At 32.5% G+C, this 7,161-nt stretch overlaps 1 pseudogene; it reads right to left on the bottom strand.

Moving 5' to 3' along the window:
• Positions 1-6,314: 6,314 nt before the first annotated feature.
• Positions 6,315-7,161, bottom strand: part of LOC131036410 (serine carboxypeptidase-like 44) — a 45,585-nt pseudogene continuing 44,738 nt past the window's right edge.

The following is a 7,161-nucleotide window of genomic DNA, read 5'->3' as shown; positions in this document are numbered from 1 at the left end:
TTTATAACCCGTATGGGTTTTGTGAAACACAAAATAAAGGTTTTAGTTCTACATAACGCGTACGGGTTATGTAGAACTATGAATAGTACTTTTTTGTTTTTCAAAACCCATGCGGGTTATGGAGAACTATGAATAGTACTTTTTTTTTTCAAAACCCGTGCCGGTTTTGGCTTTGTAAGAGGGTTAGAAAATGACCCTAAGGCTTGCAAGCCCATTTTCCCTCTATTTTTGTCCCTTTACACATTTTTTCATCTTCCAACATGATTTCTCGACTTTGTCATCATCAGGTTTACAAATAATCAAGTGGGTATATCTAAAATTACCACCATAATCTCACATGTCTTCTCAGTTTTTTGACCATATAATTTTTTCTATTTTTGGATAACATTAGCATAGTAAATTTTAATTTTCTTTACTAGTGCCTTGACAGTCCTCACAGACATATGTCTATGATTTTTCTACTAACTTTTGATATACTTGACAAAATTCAAAATAAATTACATATTATTGTTCTACACTAGATTCTATACACTTTTAAAAAAAGAAGTTTGCATTTTCAATTATTTTGATGCAAGTTATGCCCAATGCACGAACAAGTACCAAATTTTCAGGATGCGGTCACTTCAAAAAATCATAAAAAAAAATACTCAATGGAAAATTACAAACAAATACACAACTTCTAGATCTCACTCTTACCTATCATCCTACCAAAGGGTTTTGTAAAATACTAAATCTAACTATATATTTTGTGAACTAAATGAAAATAACTATGTTATGTTTTTCTAAAAAAATCAAGAACATTTTTTTGTGCGCAAGAGGTTTTACCATCTTAATCTTATCCAATTTTAAAAAACTTTAGTATTTTAGAAACTAGATTTAGAGCACTACAATTCTTATTCTTTTCTCAGCTCCTAGTTTTTAGTGCATGACCTTCAAATATCTCTTTGAAGTTCACGTTTACCTATTTTCAGAAAAAAAAAGTGGCCACTTATACCCCCCCTTTTTTTCACCATCTTGGCGCACTTACCGCCTGTCTAAACATTAGAAAGTCACCTTCAAGTACTAGATCAACATTACCAACTCTCGCTTCTTCTGGTTGTTCTTCCCCTTGTGCTAATTGAACTCTTTTCTCAGCCTTCTTGCCACCTTGTTCACTCATTAGACACTTGAAAGAAGGGTGCCCAACCTCATTGCATGTAAAAAAATTGCCTATAAACACTCTTAATCCTCTACCTGATCCAAATTTTCTTCCACCTTCATAGCCTCCCCTCTGATCAGAAAATGACTCCTTTTGCTTGTCATTCCTGCCTTGTCTTTGTCCTTCATTGTTAGGTCTTCTGCCCCTTCCTCTATTTGCACCACCTCTGCCACTTCCTCCTTACCTCTCTTGCTTCCTCTTTACCTTTTCTTCAGTCCTTATAGCCAACTAAAAACACTCTCCAAGTTTCTTTGGTATACTCAAACCAATTTCATCTTGCAAGTTATACCTAAGCACATTAAGGTATCTTGCCACTTTCTCATCCTCATCTTCCAATCCACCTCTACTAATCAACTTGTGGAATTTCTCAGTGGATGTCATCACATCTAGGTCCTTCTGCTTCAATTTTTGTCTCATCCTCTTAGTTTGAATTTGATGGGAGAAACTGATTGTTTATCATGGCTTTCGTTCTACTCCAAGAAGTGATTTTTGTTTCTCCTCTAGCAACTCTCTCTGCCTTATCACTAGTCCACCTTGTCATAGAAGTACCCCTCAAATTTGTTTTGGAAAAATTAACCTTCTTCTCCAAACTCATCTCCTCATATTCAAATAAATTCTCTAGGGCATCTATCCACCCTAACACCTCTTCACTATCCATCTTGCCATGATAGATAGGTAACTCTATGGTTGTCTTAGTTCCACCACCTTGGACTGCCATCAACAATCTAACCATATTCCTTTCATCAACATCCAGTTCTTCTTCATTCCCTCTATGTTAATTCTCATTTGTTTCTATACCTCCTTCTGGTTTGTTTTGCTCATCCCCTCTAGGGTTCCTCTCCAATGCTTATAATCTTGCCAAGATTGATGCATTCTCTCTCCTTACCTGTCTTAGTTCTCTTTCTCTTGCAAAATAATGTTCTATTATCTCCCTCAAATCTCCTTCTCTTTCCTCTAAGGCTTCTCTCAATTCATTATTCTCCCTAGCCATCTGGTTCTTAGGAGGAATCTTCACAATCTATCTCCAATAGTTAACTCTTTCACATAAGAAACCACTCAATATTTCCTCAAGGACCTACTTGCGGCTCTAATACCAATATGATGCAGAGACTTGTGCCTTCTTATAATCATACTCAATTGACCTAAAGAGAATCAAACTCCAATTATCCAATACTAGGTTTCTCACCCTTTCACACCTTGTCTCAATGCACTCTCAAGGCATCACCCAACCACACAAATGGGGTTTTCAACTTCAATGGCTTAACCAAACATAAATTAGGGGTTTAACACACCTATGACATCCTAACACAAGGTTCCACATTCCCAAGTTGACTGGTTCACGTCCCAATACACAAAACTGCACATAGGAGGCTTATTCCTACTAGCCCTCCAAATCGGGTAATTCAACAATAACTCAAAACTTTCCCAAAACACTTGGAAATTTTTTTATAGATTCACATACCCACTTATAAGTTACACAACATGCTTCAAATTCAGATATAGTTGTTTTTGACCAATACCCAATTTCAGTACCCTATCCTACTAGGATTAGGCCTAATTAGGCCACTTTTACAAATCAACACTATCAAATACTTCACTCCACAATACCAAACCCCAAATTAGTCTTTAGTTAGGGTTCAAATCAACATATTTTCAATTTTTTTTAAGGTTCCATGCCCATTTACCCATTCAAATACAAAACCCTCACTTTTAGGATCCAAAACCTAGGCCTTCCCCAATCCCTTACTTCCAGTTACTTCTTGAACCAACCAAAGAATATAACACCATCTACATGAACTGTGTAGACATAATCCAATATAAATGGTTACTCTCATTCAAGGAAAACTCTCAAACTATTACATGGCACTGTGTATCCACACCTTCAACATGCAACTTCTCTCAATAGGAGATCACCCTTTTTTCAATCCAACTTACCTGCATTCAAGACAAAATAAGAGGCTATAATACATTTTCCTAGACTTAGTCCACAAGTAACAACAAGAGCATAAAGTGGAATGAGTCTATTTCCACATAATGACCCTCAAAACTGTGAATTACAACAATATTCAGAAAACAGTCAATAATGTCTGTACAAATGGATTAAAGAAATTTAAAAATTGTTGGTAATGGATATAATAATATTTATATATCATCTATAGAGATGATCCAAATTTCAAATGAAGAATTTAGAGTAACACAAGCAAGTAATGTTTAGATTTCAATCTAAATCTGCAGGAAACCGTGTATATTGTATTGCCAATTTTGATCTTTTTTACATATATCTCCTTCCTTCCCCTTGCAACAACCTCTCCCACACATGAAAGTGAAGTTTTTAAACTCATTCTAGACTCACAAACCAACTACAACCTCCCTAACTAATATTTGAACCAACTAGTCAGTAGAGTTCACATTTGAATTTGTTAAATATTGGCAACTTTTGATATCTTGACCTAGTTACATTAGGAAACTTGATCTAATGCCTCAAGAATATTCAAAACACCTTATGAAATCCTAATTGACACCTATTATTCCTTCTTGGAAATTATTACACATATTTTCCTTTGGGCACCATTTGACCATTGGTGACTCAACTAAACAACTTAACCCTATGACTCCAAACCATTATATCAATTGAACTTCATTGACCTTATTACATTGTTTTAGGTCATGAATGACCTTATTACATTCAACGAAACCTATGATTACTCATTTTTATTACAGGTCTCATTGGACCCTTAGGTTCTCCTGCACAAGGAGGTAAGGAAGATGAAAAGTAGATGAACCATTAAGAATCAGAGGTTAGGGAATTGGGGATTGCCTATTGCTAAGTGATTCCCCGACCCTTGACATCTAATCCTTAAATGGAAAATGAAGCTGGGCATCAAGATTTGGGGTTGATAGTTCCAACTTGGAGCCAAGGATGGCCAAAGGATTGATGCCTAGAGAATAAAGAAGAAAAAAGGAAACCATGTGTAGATTAGGGATCAAGGATCAGGGTTCCCAAGAATGATTGGGGGAACTAGTTAAGCCCTAAGCTTAAAGACCAAGAAGAAACAATGAAAGAAGGTAAGGAAAACAAATTAAAAAAAAGTGAAGGGTTATAGACCTATGAGAAAAACAAGAAAAAAATGGGTGTCCCCACTTTACCAAGTGGTGCAGTAGGGTATGATTTGTGAAGCACAACACTACCCTGCTTGGTCTTGCGAAACAAAAGGTGTAGAACAATCTAATCCTTAGGGTTAATTATGCTCATTTATAACTACTCTAATACCCTTTAAATAATAAGTGGCTAACCTTTAGAGGGTTTATAGACTAATCAGTTGGAAAAAACCAACAAATAGACTCGTTAGTGTGAATAACTACTCTTCATCACTCATGGAGATTTTTATACATTAGCTTTATGGAGTCCTAGATTGTCAACTTCTACATTGATTGGATATGTACCTACTTGTCTTGTGACACCATCATCCTTCATGGAAAATGTGAAATTTACACTATTTATGGAGGTACACACTATTTAGATATGGCCTCCTAGTTATTTTTATTTAGAGGAATGACTTCTTATATCACTAATATATTTGTTTCTTCCTGAGGGAATAAATATTGTTTTCAGGTAGTGGATTGTGTTATGTCTTTAGGCATTCATCATTTGAACAAGAGTTACCTCTTTATGGGGGTAATTCTATCCTCATTTTCTCTCTATTATGATGATTCATTCATTTTACTTGTTTGATAGAAGCAATCCTTGGGGGATCACATTGAATCCTATTTTTTTGTCACCAGTGCAATTATTTCATTCTCTCTTTTAGAGAGCGGTTTTTTCATATGTGGTTTTCTCCTTTTCTATAGTTGTGAGGGTTTGTATTTTGTTGTACATGGGTACCTCATCAAGCATTGTAGTTGGGACCCATCCACACATACATTCTTTTATTCATGCATTTATTATTATATTTTTAGCTTCTCCCTAAGTTAATCTTAAAAGAGGGTGTTAAGATAATTAGAATAATCACCTAATTAATTAAGTAATTAGGTCCTTTATTACTTTATTACACTTAAGCTAAACTTACAAGTGCATCATTATATTTATATTTTAAGCTAATTATAGTTCAAGTTATCTAAAGTCATATGATTAAGACACTTTTCATGCTCTAATTTAATTCTCTTTGAGGGTATTCGCATAGGGTTTTATCTTTATGCTTTTATAAGTATTCATTATATTAAAATTATGATTAATCTGATTCATTTACAAGTTAATCTCATCTTAATATAAAATTCCTACTTGGATCAATCTCTCTCAAGGTTGCATGACATCAATCATGACTTTTTCTCTTCATATGCAATATTCATTTTGGTTGTAGATGATTTGTAGGAGCTAGGGATTTGCTATCAACACCAACAATTATGAAGTAGATAAGATCCATATTTTTCTTGAACATTCCTATTTTGAACTTAGGTAATTGGATCTCTATTTTCATTCATAATTTTCATCTCTTACAATCTAAAGGTTTATGTCTATTAGAGTTAGAAACATATATCAAATTTATGTAGGGTGTGATTTATTTCCATATAATATGTCAAATAATTAACATTATTAGTGCATGCAATTATTATGCTATACTATCAATGTCTTGTAATAATAAAAACACTAAAAAGATTAAGTCCCTAATAGATAATCATTAGAACTCACTAACATAAGAGATGTAAAGTTAAAAATATGATAGTTGAGGTAGCATAAGGTATAGAAAATTGTGAATAATGCTTAATTAAATAAATTATAATGTTGTACATAATATTAAATATTTTTGTATGTGAGAGTGAATATAACATTAAAGAACTCAAAATAATCTTAGGTAAGATAAATAATTGAAATAAAAAATTAAAGTGTATTAATTATTTTGATTAATAATTCATTCTTGAGCATTGAATTCATGAGATCACAGATTTACAATATAGTTACTATTTAATACCATTTCTAATTAGTATTTTTTTTATTACAAGATTATTAAGGGGGTCAATGTATGGTTCATATCTCATAAATGAGTATGAATGATAGAAATCCAACATTTTTGTAAAAATAATAGATTGCCCATCTAGTTTCACTTATCATAAAAACAAATTAAGGCTTGCTTTGTAAATCTTCACCCAATAAAAATGATTGAAACAAACTCAATGCTCTATCGGGCTGGGAATATGGAACCATATGTGATGCTCCTCTAACTGTTGCAAATGTCAACAATGTTCCATAAGAATTTGTCCACCCAACTACCTATTGTTTTGTCCAAAAAAATTGAATTATAAACATATAAATATATTACAATTCTTCTAAGATCACTATAAACTATATTAATTTTCAAAAATTTTAATAAATAAGAATATATGCATATATACATTGGTATTTATATGTTTATACATAAATATATACATATTTATGTTAACATGTGTGTGTATGTACATGTAAATATACAATACAAAATACTATTACAATACAACTCTAAAATAAATTATATTTAATATTGTACCTGTCCCTTATGATACCAAGCATGATAAGGTACTCTTATAGGTATCTTCATGTCATGGGCTAGATGACGAATATGAGTGCGTGTTCCCAATAAAGGGACAACTGTATCTTGGTCTCCACTGCAAATTCAAGTGTTCTTTTATGTTATATTTTGACTACTATTACGATGGCTTATTTTTAATAATTAATATATTTAGATATATTATATTTCACATATTTTGAAGCTCAATTTTTTTTTTGATTCAACTATCTAGATATACTACTAAATTAATTACATGTAAAAATATCTTTAACAAAAAATAATCATTTTCTTGATTTTTTAAATATATTTTAAAAATATTTGAATAAAAAAACATAGTGTGGAGAATATAAAATATCATCATTAATGAAGTCAACAAGTTGTGTAAAATCACAACCACTACTAATATGTGATAGGAAAATTGAA

Source organism: Cryptomeria japonica, chromosome 6 (genome assembly GCF_030272615.1).
Source record: "Cryptomeria japonica chromosome 6, Sugi_1.0, whole genome shotgun sequence".
NCBI lineage: Eukaryota > Viridiplantae > Streptophyta > Pinopsida > Cupressales > Cupressaceae > Cryptomeria > Cryptomeria japonica.
This window is presented reverse-complemented; position numbering and strand designations above follow the sequence as displayed.